This window comes from Populus trichocarpa, chromosome 14 (assembly GCF_000002775.5).
Source record: "Populus trichocarpa isolate Nisqually-1 chromosome 14, P.trichocarpa_v4.1, whole genome shotgun sequence".
Lineage (NCBI taxonomy): Eukaryota > Viridiplantae > Streptophyta > Magnoliopsida > Malpighiales > Salicaceae > Populus > Populus trichocarpa.
Window position 1 is genome coordinate 14,214,244 of NC_037298.2, and position 17,675 is coordinate 14,231,918.

Below are 17,675 nucleotides of genomic sequence, written 5' to 3' on the forward strand. Positions count from 1 at the left end.
GCAACCTGCTGGGAATCCACAACTTCTGCAGAAGTCCCAAACTTCTTGTCTCTTGCCTTGTGCAGAGACACATTCCAGTTTCATCATGTGACTCGAATCTTGTGTGGTCAGCATTTGGGCCCTCATTTTCAGATTGCTTCGATTGCTGCAAAGAGGAAGCCTTCGATGCTGCCTTTGCCTGGTCAGAGGAGGTTGACCTGGAAAATTTTTGCTTTCTGGATTTCTTCTCAGAAGCTTTTCTTACCTCACGAGTTTCAATGTTTTTCACTTCTGTCAACACGTAAGGCTCGGTGTTGGATTGATCTCTATCAACCTGCTGCTCATCAAGTGAGCTATCTGGTTCAACTTTTAGAGCACTGGCACGATCAGGCTTAGAAATTGCATTATCACCGGTTCCTGCTGATGCTATTGGATCAGAGACTCCATGAGAATTCTGATGAACAGAATCAGCAGTACCCTCCGATACCAAAACCTTTCAATTTCTTCAGTTCTCCAAGGGAATTCTGATGTATGGTCCGGCAAAAGAGGGGCATGGAAGTCAGCAGAGAGGACAGGTTCAGGTGCAAGAGAAGACTTCTGTGTAGATTTGTTCATCAGCCGTGGCAAGGGCGAGCTATCAACAAATGGTGACGCTGGCAAAGAATCTTTCTGATGGATTTCACTTATTTTTCCTGGAATTGTACCCCAGCTTTTTTGAAGATTGGCATTCCCAAGCACTTGATGTGGAAGATGAAGAGAAGATGTTTCTGAATTGACATTACAAGTTACATCTGGATTAACTTGAGGTGGCAAATTCAAGAAACTGGTAGTGTGTTCATCTTGCACATTTGAAACTGGCAACTGTAGACCCATTGGAAACAATTCTTTGGATGGTTGAAGCCGTGAAGGATCCAATGCATTTTCTGTAGCTATTGCAGCAGTCTGTAACTGTCCATAAGATGGCTCACCAAAACGCTGATGAGAATGGTGCTCTGACATAACCTGGGAAAGTAACTGCTGTTGCCGCAACAACTGTTGATGCTCCTCCTGTTTCTGCTGCTGCTTGAGTAACAAAAGCTTATCCAACACTGAAAGCTGCGGTGTTGCAAGAGGAACCTGGGAATGTGACTGCAGCAAGAACTGCTGTTGCAAGATGTTGAGTAACTGTTGATCCTGGGTAAACCTGAGGACAACAATTTTTCAGGTGTCAAAATACCAGATGTGTTATCTATAGCTTGACCAAGTAGGTTTGTTAAAGGTGGGTTCTGTGGCTGCAATCTATGTTGTTGCCCAAAGAGTACTTGTGGAGGAAAATTCTGAGCATGATGCAAGTCCATCCTATCCTGAAGTAGATCCGAGCAGCCCTGAACAGGAAAACTTGACCAACCACAAACACCATTATTTATGCCAGAGGCAGGTCTGTCAGATAGGCCTTGAAGAATGGACATCAGATCAGCATTTTGAGAATGAGGAGGCTGATATGGATTGTCAGCCAACGAGGATAGGAGTTTTGCATGTTGCATCGGGGAGTCTGAGTGAACTTCTGACTTTGAAACCATAGAAGGAGCATCTCTTCCTGGCCAATATGGATAAGGACTGGGTAATGATCTTTGCCGTTCAAGAGGCATTTTCTTTGCCAACAGGTGTAGATCAGTCCCACCATCAACTCCCAATGCCGGCACATCACCAGAACTATTCTCGGTAAATCCCTGGGAATCTACAAAGAAAACATAAACATCAAAATCACATAGAAATGTTGCAAGATGATTAATAAGAGACCGTTTATTTTTGTATTTTAAAAGTATTTTTGAAATAATTGAATTTTTTTTATTTTTTTGTTTTAAATTAACTTTGTTTTTGTATTTTTAGATCATTTTGATATGCTAATATTAAAAATAATTTTTTTTTAAAATATTATTCTAATGTATTTTCAAGTAAAAAATATTTTAAAAAACAACCATTACTACACTCTCATACACCATCTAATTTAGAAAATTAAGAGGGAATGGCCAAAGCATAGAACTGCTAAAATAAAACACACTTCATTCATTAAATATGAAAATGAGCCAGGGGTAACCGAACCTTGGGATGAAGCACCCATGGTAGCAGACATCAGTGACTCCAAGAATCGGTTTTCAGCTTCTGTTGTTGAACCTGGTTTAGACTTTGAATCATTTCTTATAATATTGAGATCGTTTAAGCTAGAATGCATGTTTCCGAAGCTGCTAGTGTTTGTCCTGCTAGATGTGTCTGTGAATTCATTCGGTTTCGTCCCAGCAAAACCAGGTGGTGGCCTAGCCTTGGCTCGCAAATGAGGCATGGCATCACCAAGCAATAAAAAGGGTGAGTCCTTAGATGCATTTGCCAGCCGAACTTGCAAATCAATGCCAAAAAACCCAGCCTCAAACCATCCAATGATATCACTGCCAGAAAAGGGACCTTGAATTTCACCCTGAGGATCCTTATAATAAAGAACCAGGTTCTCAGGAGAGGGCTGTGGAAACTTCTGGACTTCTTGTTCCCAGTCCAGAACAGCAGATGGCTGCCTTTTGATAATGGGATCCTCATCGGTCTGCGATTTTGCTTCATCTCTTGAAAATGATGGATCAGAAAAATTACTTTCACATGGATTTTCGGGATCTTTTTGGAGTTGATTCCAGGCCATATCAGTAGCCCTCGACCTGAAATCACCTGAAGCATCTCTCCAGTCATGTGAGACAGTATTCAATTGTTTTACCAATGATGGGGCTCGCCATGGAGTTCCAGAATTCGAAGAAGTATTTCCCTCCAGGGCCAATTCCCTGCTTTTAGGCATCTCATCAGTCTTTTTGTAAGGACTGGTTTCTCTAATAGCTGCACATGGAAAGCAATATAATTATTAAAAGGCACGAAGACTACGGGCACTTTAAATGGTACACTTTTTCATAATGTAACATACCAGACATTTACAGACTCGACTAAAGAATAAGAGGGGGCAGACAGCAAAAACACAGATGAAAATCATTGAATAAAAAACCAAATTATAACAAGCAACAATAAAAATTTCTCAACAAAATGATGTTGGAGATAACTATTTTTCTAGTCATGTTAATTGAGGAAAAAGGCCCCCTTCACAGCTCATCAAATGATTTCAAAGGTTAGGTTAATAAACACATGCACAAACCACTTCATTCATAGTATGCGTGGGTCAGTTACCTTTAGCTTTGGACTTTTGTTATCAGGATACATGATATGCTCCTGCATCATTTCCAATTTTGAGCTTGACCCTTGATATGGTGTCTTCCTTTCATGAGAAAATCCATCAGAATATGTTCCATGGCCACCCATCGAATTATCAAGGCTTTCATCTTTACCATCATCAAAAGAATGTGGCACATCTTCTCTACTGCCTGCTCAGACATGCCAATCCAAACAGAATCATTTCCTTTCCCTAGAAAATGTGTCAGCAAAATGAAGGAAAAAAAAAATACTTTGAAAGTTCGTACCAAGCTTGGCTCTCCTTGGATGTCTGTTGAGTTCCAACCAAGAGATCCTTCTTTTGATATCTGAGGTGCACCGCTAGCTGCTTACTATGCCCCCTTTGTCAATTCCCTTCAAAACTACCTACTAGGCAATAAAGAAATCCTATAAACAAAGGCAATGATAGTATCCTCCCAGGTAATCCATATTTACAAATTTAACATTTCCTCAGGAGGAGTAGGTGCACAGAGTGCCAGTGGCTCACAGGTTTCTTCTAGTGTAAGAGAAGGCACTTGCACAAACCCATTTGATAGTTGGCGTGATTTCATGTCAATCATCCTGTACTCATCTAGAAATTTAGTCCTACTGTATCTTAAAGTGCCACTTTCACCTTTGTCTGAAATTGGTCCTGAATATTGAGAATTAGAAGAAATGTTGCTCATGGAGATTCCACTGGAACTAAACCTTCCACGACCAAGTGAAAACGTTCAAGTATTTTCCCCACGTCCTCGGTTGTAAGAAAATGTTGGAACCTGTTTGTTTGGAGTTGGAGTTTGGTGATGAGGAGACTCTCCCCTCCCTCGAACTTGGGAGGAGTTAGATCTCCATGCCCGATAATGATCATCCTCCCGTTCATCTTTTCCAAATGGTATGTCACCATCTCTGCCAGAGTCTATCCACTTCTCACACAAACCATCAGTATCTTTGTCATTATCAGGCCCCCAACGTGTGTTCCACTTACTCTCACGCCGCTGATCATAATTAGTTTCCTTGCTATTTGTTGAATTAATGTCTCAGAAGCTGCTGATGTGGAATCTGTTGATGTGGAAGCTGATATGAGTTTTAGTTTTAATAAAACACACTTGCTATTTGAATTTGTCAATTTCTATTAGGATTGATATAATCCTTTTGTTTAGTCATTGTCCTTTACTTTCTGTTACTTTCTGTTACGTAACAGCAGGAGATAATGTTGCTGTTACTTGCATTTAAAGCTTTCCTTTTCATTGTTTTTCTAAAAGTCTGGCATGATCAATAAAGCAGTGAAGTTCATAGAAGAAGTTTGATAATTGCTAACCTTTGCATTTCATTCTGTTAAAATCCAACAAATTGGTATCAGAGCCAATTCTTTTCTTGAGAGATCTGTGAGGCTGAGAGAGCTTAAACACTTACCTTAAACACTTATCATCCCTCTAAAAAGGATGTATCATCACTTTGGCAGAGCTACTGAATGCACTGCAGGCTCAAGAACAAAGAAGATTCATGAGACAAGCAGGTTCTGTGGAAGGTGCCTTTTTTGCTAAATCACAGAACAACATACAATAAAAAAAACAGAAATTACAGCAGCAACAACACAACATTTCCATCATATCCTTACTGCAAAAAATCCAATCATCCACAGAGCAGATGCTGGTGGAGGCCGGATATAAAATGTCACAAGTGTGGTCAGCTAGGACACATTGGAAGGGTATGCAAATTTTAACAACAGCAGCAGCAGCAAGGAGAAGCCAAAACTGTTGTTGAACAACCTGAAGAAGAACAACTATTTGTGGCATCATGCTTTATTGCCAATAACTTGACAAAGAGCTGGCTTATAGACAGTGGTTGTACCAGCCACATGACCTATGATAAAGAGCTTTTCAAAAGGCTTGACAGAACTGCCATTTCTAAAGTGAGAATTGGAAATGGGGCATATCTCACAGTAAAGGGTAAAAGGACAGTGGCAATCAAAGACAACACAGGTTTAAAATTAATTTCTGATGTCTTATATGTTCCTGAAATTAATCAAAATCTTTTGAGTGTTGGTCAGTTGCTGGAAAAAGGATATAAGGTGCTGTTTGAAGACAAGTTTTATTTGATTAATGATGCATAAAACAAGGAAGTCTTTAAAATTCAGATGCAAAGTAAAAGCTTTGTTTTGAATTTTAAGGAGGAAGAACAAGCTGCAGTACATGAAGAAAATAGCAGTACAATGCTTTGGCATAAAAGATTGGGGCATTTTCATCATACAGCTCTGCTCTTTATGAAGAAGAACATTTTGTGAAAGGCTTACATGATTTAGAAGAAGAACTTCCTTTGTGTGTAGCCTGCCAGTATGGGAAGTAGACAAGACTTCCTTTTCCACAAAATAAAAGCTGGAGAGCTACACACAAACTACAGCTAGTGCACACTGATGTGGGAGGACCTCTGAAAACATCATCATTAAATGACAGTAAGTATTACATTACTTTCATTGATGATCATACAAGAATGTGCTGGATTTATTTCATGAAGTATAAATCTGAAGTTGCTGACATCTTCTGGAAGTTCAAAGCTTGGGTGGAAAAACAAAGCACATACAAAATGCAGGTGATCAGATCAGATAATGGAACAGAATATACCTTAGAAAAATTCAACAAGTTCTATGAAAAGGAAGGCATTGAACACCAGTTGACAACACCTTATACCCCTCAGCAAAATGGGGTTGTTGAGAGGAAAAACAGAACACTCATGGAGATCACAAGATGTTTATTGCATGACAAAGGATTGCCAAAGAATTTATGGGCTGAAACTGCAAACACAGCAGTGTTTCTTTTGAACAGATTGCCAACAAAAGCTCTGCAACAAAAACCTCCATTTGAGGCATGGTATGGCTATAAACCAAAGTTGTAAAATTTAAAAACTTTTGGTTGTCTTTGCTTCTCTTACATTTCACAGGTCAAGAGAGACAAACTTGATAAAAAGGCAGAACCTGGAATCTTTGTAGGCTACAGTTTAGTCTCCAAAGCCTACAGGATTTATCTTCCACAAGACAACAAAGTAATTGTTAGCAGGAACATCCAATTCTTTGAGTCAGAAAGCTGGAACTGGGAGAAAAATAAGCTTGAATTTCAAGAGGAGAATGTTGATGTTGATGATGAATCTGTTACAAAAATCAGATTGCTCTCTGATATCTATCAGAGCTGCAATGTGGCAATAATTGAACCTGCAGGATATGAAGAAGCTGCTGCAGATCAACATTGGATGGTTGCAATGAAGGAGGAGCTTATGATGATTGAGAAAAATTAGACTTGGATGCTAGTGAACAGACCTGCACATAAAAAAGCCATTGGAGTCAAATGGATTTATAGAACCAAGTTCAATGCTGATGGTTCTATAAACAAACACAAAGCAAGGCTTGTTGTCAAAGGATATGCTCAGATGTTTGGGGTGGATTTCTCTGAAACCTTTGCTCCGGTTGCTAGGCTTGATACTATAAGAATATTGCTTGCTCTTGCTGCTCAAAATGGCTGGACTATACATCAAATGGATGTCAAATTTGCTTTTTTAAATGGATATTTGGAGGAGGAAATATTTGTGGAGCAGCCTGAAGGTTTTGTCATTCAAGGAGAAGAGGAGAAAGTATATCTATTGAAAAAGGCTCTCTATGGTTTAAAGCAAGCACCAAGGGCTTGGTACAGTAGGATTGATGCACATTTGTTAGACTTAGGCTTTACAAAAAGTCTAAGTGAATTTACACTCTATCTCAGGAAAATCAATGATGAATTGCTTGTGGTTTCTTTTTATGTGGATGACTTACTTGTGACAGGAAGTAACATGGAGCAGATTGATGTGTTCAAAAGAGAAATGAAGAATGTTTTTGAGATGACTGACTTGGGAAAGATGACATTCTTTCTCGGCATGGAAGTTCAACAAAAGCATAATGAAATCTTCATATGCCAGCAAAAATATGCCAAAGAGATTTTAAAGAAGTTCAATATGGAAGAGTGTAGATCAACAACAACACCAATGAATCAAAAGGAGAAATTTTGCAAAGAAGATGGAGCTGCAAAGATTGATGAAACACTCTATAGAACTTTAATAGGATGCTTGATGTATCTTACTGCAACAAGACCCGACATTATGAATGCTACAAGTATACTTTCAAGGTATATGCATTGTGCAAGTGAAATTCATTTTCAACCAGCAAACAGAATTGTCAGATACATTAAGGGAACAATTAACTATGGATTGAAGTTTTGTCAAGTTAAAAACTCCATACTCCATGGTTATTCTGACAGTGATTGGGCCAGCTGTGTTGATGACATGAGGAGCACTTCAGGTTACTTTTTTAGCTTTGGTTCTGCCATTTTTTCGTGGAGTTCAAAGAAGCAAGAAGTCATAGCTCAATCCACAGCAGAGGCAGAGTATGTTGCTGCTACTGCTGCCGTGAATTAGGCTATTTGGATTAGAAAGTTAATGGCTGATCTGCAAATGGAGCAAAAGGAAAGCACACAAATACTTGTAGACAATCAAGCTGCAATTTCAATTGCAAAAAATCCTGTGTTTCATGGCAAAATGAAACATTTCAAACTAAAACTCTATTTCCTAAGAGAAGTTCAAAGAGAAGGTGAAATACAACTGATCTATTGCAAAACAGAAAATCAAAATGCTGATATTCTGACCAAGCCGCTTCCTCAAGCTAAGTATGAATTCTTTAGACAGAGACTTGGAGTCTGCAGCTTCAGAGCCAAATAGGAGTGTTGAATTAATGTCTCATAAGCTGCTGATGTGGAATCTGCTTTAAGAGGATACATTCATCTAAGGAATCTAATGTAAGAACTACAAATTTGTCCATACATGAGCAAGTTATGTTGTTAAATAAGATCGTATAATACCATAAAAAAGTTAAGAGAACAAACCCCTGTTCCCACTGCAGGCTTACTATCGCCTGGTTTTGGCAAAAGCCACTGCGGTGACAGCGGAACTCGAACATCTGCATGAAATAAACAGAAGGAATCAACAAAGACATCTCTCCACATGTATCCAAACCAACAGTTGGAAACAGTACGCTTCGCTATTCCATTGAATAACTGGCATTTATTGATTTGAATTCCCTTGATTTAGAAGAAGCAACATATATAATTGCTGAGAAATTGGCAGATGATTATATTTCTTAACCCCTTAAACTTGCCGTTTAGGACAAAGACACCTACAACCTTGGAAAATCAGAGTATTCCATAGGAGAACAGGATAGAAATAGCAATGAAAGAGCTTAACAGTAACCAAGGAGCAGAAAACTAAACAAAAAAAGAAAGACCTTTTCTCTATTTTTATACAAGACAACTAATAAATGGCTCCTCTTAGAGCTTCTCTCACCAGATCATTATAATCCTTTTTGGCCCATTGAAGAAAAGTAAACTGTCATTCACAAGAGTAAGAGTCACTGAAGCTTGACCTATATGTTCAACCTCTAACCTTTAATTTTTAATTGATCACAAGAGTAAGAGTCACCGGCTAGAGATATCAATTTTAACCTCCCCACCGTTTTTATTACATGTGTATTGATGATGGGCTGTGAGCCAGGCTAGGGTTACTATTAATGACCGACTATGGAATGTTGAACATCATAGATGATATTATAATTGTATTGCATGAATTTGCACAGGTCATTTTTTGGATAGTGCCCTGTGCAGGGGGATATATATGCTATCAAAATTTTGTAAAATAACTTGATAGATTATTGAAATGGTATGGCGACGAGAAACTAACAAAGACACAAGTATGTCAATTGGTACACAAGGATACAAGGGTCAAACATGTGTGTGTAAGAATATTTGCTCAATTTCAGGATTTATTTAGAATCAAATTTCCCACCCAACCCAAAATCAATTTATCAAACAAAAAAATATAGAAACACAAAATCAAAATAGAACATTCTTTTATCTCTTGACCTCAATTTACTTTTTCAAAAATTAAAATAAAGGTTCAAAAACATCTTAATTAGAATTTCCTTTCGAATGGAACTTATTAATATACCAAGATCAATTTTTTCATTATTGGAATGTGGCCGACTATAATTTTCTCTTTTTTTAACCATAATTCAATGAATTTCTCTCTTTTCTCTCGAACTCAAATGTTGAAAAATAAAACAAATGAACTTTTGAACCATAATAAAAATTATCTTGAATTTAGGATTAGTAATGTATTTTCTTCATGTTTTACATCTTGATCCCTTCGTTTTTTAATTTGGTTTTTTCACCGCAATTTCAAACTTAATCTAAGCTAATTAAGCCAAAAAAGGATTCAATCAAGAAAATTAAACAAATGGATAGAAAATAAAGTTTAATTAAAGAGAAAAAAATGAGAAGTGGAGTACTTATGTTTAATGCTCTCATGTTTCAATCTTCTAACCATTAACTATATATGTTGCTTCTAAATATTCCATTGTCAAGGAAGAAAGTTCTATCCGAGGAAGAATAGTTGGATGATTGGCTGGAACATCCGAACTTAATTTCCTGCATGTGAAACTCAATCTCAGTGGCAGTACCGTAATTAGGGTTGATTTTATGTTTCTTTAACTAACTACAACTGTTCAGGGAGAATAGCGCTTTGGCTACGGTGAATAATTTCTTACAGCAGTTTGAAAGTGTAAATGTGATAAAAAATATTTTTCTCGTAAATATATTCAAAAGGAAAACTGCAAAAGCAAGAACAGGAAAGGCAGCATTTAGTTCATAAGAGAGTATAACTCTCGGACAACATGACAACATGTTTGTTTGGTAAAGGATCAAACAACTAGTTCGAAAGCCAATTCATTCCTTTTCTCATAACCCATTTTTGAGTTATTCTTCAATTCACATTTTTTTCTCTCTTCAAAAAAATACAAAGAAATCAAAAATATTTTAAAAAATATAACAGTAAAAAGAGGATGTCAAAACGCTAAAAAAATGATCAAAAATTGGTTGAGGAGGTCTAAAAATACAAAAATTGAAATTTGACAGTATTTTATTGACTGATGAGAGCCCTACTAACAAATAAAATTTAATTTGAGGAAGAAAAGTCCAAAATCAGATATTTATGGACTCAATTAAATTTTATTGAAGGTTTAATTGAATTTATGGAGGGTTTGATTGCAAGAAAAATTGATTTTGAAGTTAATTTAGACTTTAATTGGAAGAAATTAAAGTTCTGGGGTCAAATTATAATTTTTAAGAGTTAATTTGGTCAAATCAGGGGTTTAATTGCATAAATATTGAAGTTTGATGGCCAATTAGGGACTTAATTGAAGAAATCCGAAACCAATAACCAAAATGAAAAACACGTGTAAATAGAGGGGCTGCAATTAAACCGAATCAGGGGCCAAATTGAAGAAATTAGAGATTTATTGATCAATTGAGAGTCAAATTGCATAAATCAGAGACCAAGGACCAAGTTGGAAAAGGCGGTCAACTTCAGGGCCAACGATTGAATTTGGCAGGAATGCAATTGAATTGATTTTTAAAATCAAAATTGCAATTAAGGACTTGATTGATCAAATCAAAAATTAAAGACTGATTTGGACTTTGACACATTTGATGTCGTTTTCATTTAAATGAAACGGCGCGTTTTTCCCAAAACGGCGCTGTTTCATCCACTGTTCATAAAAAGAAAAGAAAAGCCCGAAACAGTGCCATTTTGAACGACACTGTAGACTTTCTTCTTCTGGACGTGCAGAGAAACAAGGGAAGGGAGTTGCGTTCCCCTGTATTTTCATCGCCTTTTCTTCCTCCTTTTAGTTCAAAAGGACGCCGACCAAAGACCTCATTTATGTTGAGCTGACCCGTGGCCTCCCACGTGTTGGATAAACGGAGGAGACGTGCCTCCTCGGGCAGTCGTGGGGCGACAGCATAGTGTCCGCCCCAACCATGTCTCTCCCTTGTTTTCACCTATAAATACAGGGGAGACGAGGGGAACAGAAGGGAGGATAGAGGAGAGAAAGGAGAGAAGAAAAAAAAGGACAAAGAAATAGAAGAACAAAGAAAAAAAAATAGAGGACAACAGAGAGAGAGAAGTAAAACGGAGAGGAAAAGGGAGAAGAACCACTGCAAACCACCAGTGCTACTGCCTGTCGTCCCCAGCAGCACAACCAACGGTTGCAGCCACCGTAGGTCAGCCCTTCCCCCTTCCTTTTTTTTTTCTTCTGTTTCACCTCGCCTCCATGCTCTCCACTGGTCACGTAGTCTGTGAACAGTGGAGAGCACTGTTCATGGCTGGGACAATTCTGGCCCAGCTGAATATTTAAGCCCAACCCATGGATCTTGGGCTGAGTCTAGTCCAACCCAACAATGGTGGGCTGGGTCTGACCCAACAAAAAAAAATATTTTTAAAATTTTGTGATTCCGCCGCGTTTTGTTTTACGCTACTTTGTTTAATATCGGTCTGTATTTTATGTCGTAAAAATACAAAATTCGGTATTAAAATACCGGGTTTTCGTCAACTTAAAAAAAAATTGAAAAAAGAAAAAAATGTTTTTGTGCATACGGCCAAGTGTCTCAAAGCTAAAAAATCATATTGTGTTTTTCATACACCAAAAAAACAATGTTTTAGCATGCATTTTGGCTTTAATAACCAGTTTATTAAAGTCAGGAGAACATTGGCCAAAATTTCAAAAACAACAAAAATTTTACTTTGTTTGACTTTTAGTATCTAGGGTACGACATTACAAGTAATACGTATTCTGAATATTAAATTCTGTTTTTTTTCGGACGCTAGAATTACCCCATTAAGATAAGAACGTCCTTATTGAGGAAGACTTTTCTTAAATCTTAGACAGACAAGATTGACAATTAGAAACCACAACAAGACCTTAGATTTTATCAGACAACAAAACAATGCAGCTTACCTTAGGTAGGACGTAGTTGAGGTGCTAATACCTTCCCTTTACGCAACCAGTCTCCGTGCCCGATCTCTGAGACCAGTAGGGTACCTAGTGACCAAAATACTAGGTGGCGATTCCCATTCCAATGTTCCACTGATACGAGACGAGAATTTTTTGTCTCCCCGCATCTGCCATTATATACATATAAGAATATTCGCCGCCACGCTGCGCGGAGACGTGCGACACCTTTCTTAACTCATCTCCTCACTGGTCAAAAGAATTGATGCCCCATATAAAGCCTTGCACAATAACTCTGTGTTCATAGATAGCCAACAACTAAAAATGATGTATTTTTTGCTATTAGACCACAAGGAGTTTATATAGACAATAAAGCAATGAAAGAACAAACACAATCACCGACAAATACATGGTTAGAAAGGGCAACTTGAATTGAGTACAAGGAGTGGAACGTGGAGAGCAGGGGATACCAAGTTCAAGTAAGCATAAGTGGTAACACCCCGAGATTTCCTCGTGATAAATCCAATTTCCATGAGCCTTGAACTCGTGAAAAATGAGGATTTTTTTCTTTTTTTTAATATCTATAACATCTTAGTTCCACACAATGTACCATAATAAATAATAAATAATAAATGGTTTTTTTAATATCTATAACATCTTAGTTCCACACAATGTACCATAATAAATAATAAATAATAAATGGTTAAGGAAATAAATTAGCATTTAATGTAATAGAAACATAATGACTAAGAAATGAAAAAAACATAAACACCTTTTTCGTTTGGTTACAACTCCCAGAAATTTAATAATATCCGAACTACTCCTAAAACAACTATCTTGTAATGGAAAACTTCTTCTTGTCATTCATGGTAGGAGTCCTACACAGAACTAATATTTATGTAAATTTGAACAACTATAATTACATAAAAGTAGAACCACTTATTCCTTAAACTTTTATAATATTGTTAGGTCATATGTCAAAACATGCTCTTTGTCCACAAAACCTCAACATGTTTTATCCACAAGATTTCAGTTCATTGAAGAATAATGCACCTCCGTATTTCCGCAACTTCACTCACTCTTGCTTTTTCTAGTTGGGTATACCACCCATCCTTTTTGAAATAGTCATCCCTTATCCTTATGTAGAATCACCCCTCTATTTCACATTTACTAGTAGCGAAATCGACTAATCACTTTAGTCCAGTCATCGCTATGACAATGAACATCTCAATTACTCTGTTCGGCATCATCTCGAATATCCATCTTGAGATCTACATATTCATCCATTCGATCAAGTCATCCTGCTAACCTACATCATAACCTGTTTTACTATCCGTCATATTTAATGAGAGTACTCCCCATTACTGATACCCCATACTATCACATCATATCTTCCATTCTAACAATTTTATTTCTAACACTGAATAAAACTAGTTCCTATGAAAGGAACTAGGTTCCCCTTCGGTTTCATCAATTACGGTTCCTTTCTCCTTGTTCGAGTCACTAATGCCTTACAACAACTTTATAGACTAAGGCACCAACTCTTCAATCTAAACCTTCAATAAGAATTTGTGTTTAAAGCCTCGATCCCTAGTGCCCTTCCATTAACGTGATGCGGAACAATAAAAAAAATAAAATTAAAGCAAGAACAGAAAGAAGCTTTAGAAAAGAAAGAAGCTGAAGAAGAGAAGAAAGGAGATTGGAGATATGCAAAATCTATAATTTTCATTAATCATAAAAACTGTCCCTTAACATTTAGAAAAGTAGGGTATTTATACTAAAACCCTAACTAGAATAAACGACTGGGCTTATGGCCCACTAAATAAAATACCCAACAATAATTAAATCAAACCCAACAAATAAAGCCAAACTAATAAAACTCAACTAAAAGTTCATATAAATTAAACCCAAAACATAAGTTAAAGCCCAATCTCTCAATTGTTTGGGCTATCCTCCATCGTCTATGATCATTCGCATGCATAAATAATATTTCGGATTTGGTGTCCCCATCAATTCTCCCGGGGTTGGAAGAACTCGACCCCGTCGAGTATAGGCCAAGACGACTCCGATAACGCTCTCAAAGATAAAGATCAAGCTGTTGTGATGTCTCTCTGATAATCCAAGTATAGTCTGAATCTGGTCGTCGAGCCCATATACTAGGATTTGCTGAAGTTCACCATCCCTGGTAAAAACAACTTGTGCATTCAAAGTAGCATTAATATGTTCCTTTTGTGCCAAAGATATGGATAATGAGGTAGGGGTATCAAAAGGAGCATCAGGGATAGACTGTATTTTATAAATATTGAGGTCTTTCATGTTAAAAGTAGAGCTAATATCAAAGTTTAATGGCAATTTAATGACATAATTATTTGATTTAATCATTTGCAACACTTTGAATGGTCTAGCACTACTTACTTGCAATTTATGATCGGTTTTCAAAGGACACCGTTCAGGTCTAATCTGTATCATGAAATAATCTCCAACATTAAGTGCATCATGATACTTAAGTAAATCAGCTTGAAATTTGTATTGTTCATTACTTGCTTGAATTTGTTTCATGATCTCAATATGCAAATTATGAACCCTATATGGTAACGACTCAGCTGACTTAGACATCCTATCGTGAGGAGATATGGGAGGGTGTTCTATAGGCTTCTTAGGTTTGTAACTATGAACACTAAATGATTGAGGGTGTGGAATGTGACAAACATTGTTTGAAATCTGTGTAGATATGGTATGGACACGATCAAGTAAACTAGGATTATCTCATCTTCCTCATCACGTGCATGTGGTAAGGGGTCAAAAAGCTCAATATGTTGCTCTAAACTTATGATGTGCTGGACACCAAGCATGTGGGATGAGGAATCAGGTAGTTTAGGATGACTAATATCATGAGACTCTTCTAAGACCATACGTATCTCTATAGGCGATTCCACTGAAGAGTTCCCTAAAACTTCCTCTACCATTGAAGCAGACATATCAGACTCTTTCTTAACCTCAGTCTCAAGCTCATGTGGACTCATTGTGTTAAGTCTCTCTTCTTGCACATCCTCGTCATCCAGGTCACTAAAATCCTCAAGATTAGGCTCATACACTTCAACACTACAATATTCCTCTTTACCTATATCCTTATGTTTTTGGATGACTAAGGGTTTAGAGGTGCAATGTAAACCCTCGGTTATAATTTTTCTGGGTATTTAAAAGATGAGAAATTTAACCAATAGTAAAATGGGTTAAATTAAATTAAAGAAACCTAATCAAGATAAAAATAGTGAAATTAATGAAATGAAAAGTGAATATAGTACTAAATCATTGAAAAAAAAAACATTTGTGAGGACAAAATGAATACGTAAGATCAAGAGAGGTCAATATTCAAATAACAGAAGGTTGAGAGTTTATGTATAAATGATAAAAAGGGGTGGGGATAAATGTGCAATTAACAAGATGTTAGAACTATAAATATCATTCTATTTTCTCTCTTGGGGGACTGGCAAGAGTAGGAGAGAGTTTAGAGAGAGGCTGGAGAGAAGATATATTGATGGTAAATCAACCGACAGCTATAACTCCACCCTCCACCGTTGGATCAGCACGATATTCGGGTATGTTGTTCTCATCCATGTCGTGTACATTGTCACCGTAGGGATTTTCTATATCAGTCCCCGTTTGAGAGATATCGAGGGAGGAACATATTTGGGAAATACACTTCTGGACAATCTTCTTTGTTGTCTGTTTTCTCCTTCGGCCACCGTTGGATTAGTCTATAACTTGAATATGTTGTTCTTCCTGATTTTGACTAGATTCTGAACGGTGGAGATCTGAAACAAACATTTGGTATAGACGTTGTATATCTCGCACAGTAGGTCTGCAAGTTTGAGGTCAGTTTGGTTAAACCCATATTTCTGGAAATTTCACCATTTGATGAAGTTAATATTTGGATATGTTATACTCATAACAATGCATTATAACTTGACAGTATAGATTGTTTGGAATATTATTCTTTTGTTATTTATGATTTATAGGAACTGTGTCAAGGATTGTGTTTAGAAGAATATTGTTCGGAAAGTTTGTAAAATCGACAAGAATGTTTTATTTTGACGTTAAGAGGGAAGATTGAAATAAATAAGATAAATTGGCTCTTATAAATATATTCTTTTTTTTACAGTCTTAAACGATATGTGATATGACCAGGGGTTGAGATGATAGAGAAAGAGTTAAATTGTGGATGTTGTGTGTAAATGGAAAAGTTGATGAATCTGGACAAATTCGTCTCCTAACATTTGGAGAGAATTCGAGTAGAAGGATGAGAGAATTAAGATCAAGTTTCTCATAGTAATTGTAGTTTTGGATGTTAGCTAACTAAGAAATTGGTCTTGCTCAATATGGAGCTGTAGAACCCCAGCTATGGGTCATCAACCGAGATTGGGTCTTGACAGACCCTGTAGGGTAGTGTTTGTTGATGAGCAATTTTGACTATCTCAAAGGCAGAACTGGGTTCTCCTTCCTTCAAAGAACTTGTAGCCTCGTGTATTAGCTTTCCAACGAGACTAATCTCGCTTGAAATAGAGTTCTATAAGTGTAGATATAGTTAAAAATCTGATGAATGTTCAGACAGTAACAGTTCAATGTCTAGATAGTAACAGTTGGACAGTAACAGTTCAATGTGTAAACAATAACAGTTCAAATATCTAGACAGTAACAGTTCAAAGTGTAGACAGTAACAGTTCAAATGTCTAGACAGTAACAGTTCAAAGTGTAGACAGTAACAGTTCAAATGTCTAGACAGTAACAGTTCAAAGTGTAGACAGTAACAATTCAAAGTCAAACAGTAACGGTTGGAAAAGTCAAACAGTAACGGTTCGAAGTCAGACAGTAACAGTTGGAAAAGTCAGACAGTAACGGTTGGAAAAGTCAAACAGTAACGGTTGGAAAAGTCAAACAGTAACAGTTCAAAGTGTAGACAGTAACAGTTGGAAAAGTCAAACAGTAACGGTTGGAAAAGTCAAACAGTAACAGTTCAAAGTCAAACAGTAACAGTTGGAAAAGTCAAACAGTAACGGTTCAAAGTCAGACAGTAACCGTTGGAAAAGTCAAACAGTAACAGTTCAAAGTCAAACAGTAACAGCTCAAAGTTAGACAGTAACAGTTGGAAAGTGGACAACAACAGTTCAAAGTTAGACAGTAACAGTAGACTTTCACGTGAATACTATATAAAGGAATTGAGTCATACGAACACTTGCACATTGAGATACTAACTCTGAAAATATACATGATATATGTATGTATGTTATTATGAGGAAATGAACATGCATAAGAAAGTAACATATGAGTAATGGATGAATATGGATTCTCTATAATATCGGCCTAAAGGAATGATAACTATGGTTGGATAAAGGATGACCGGGACAAACGAATGATTAGCTTCGGCTAATGGCATCCGAAGGGATGACCGGGACAAATGATTGATTAGCTTCGGCGACAAACGATTGATTAGCTTCGGCTAATGGCATCCGAATGGATGACCGGGACAAACGAATGATTAGCTTCGGCTAATGGCATCCAAAGGGATGACCGGGACAAATGATTGATTAGCTTCGGCGACAAATGATTGATTAGCTTCAGCTAA

General features: G+C 37.1%; 1 protein-coding gene across 1 annotated transcript in view; it reads left to right on the forward strand.

The window, feature by feature from the left end:
- Nucleotides 1-17,675, forward strand: part of LOC7455672 (uncharacterized) — a 45,444-nt gene that overhangs the window by 26,586 nt on the left and 1,183 nt on the right. The gene's annotated exons all lie outside the window — the stretch shown is intronic.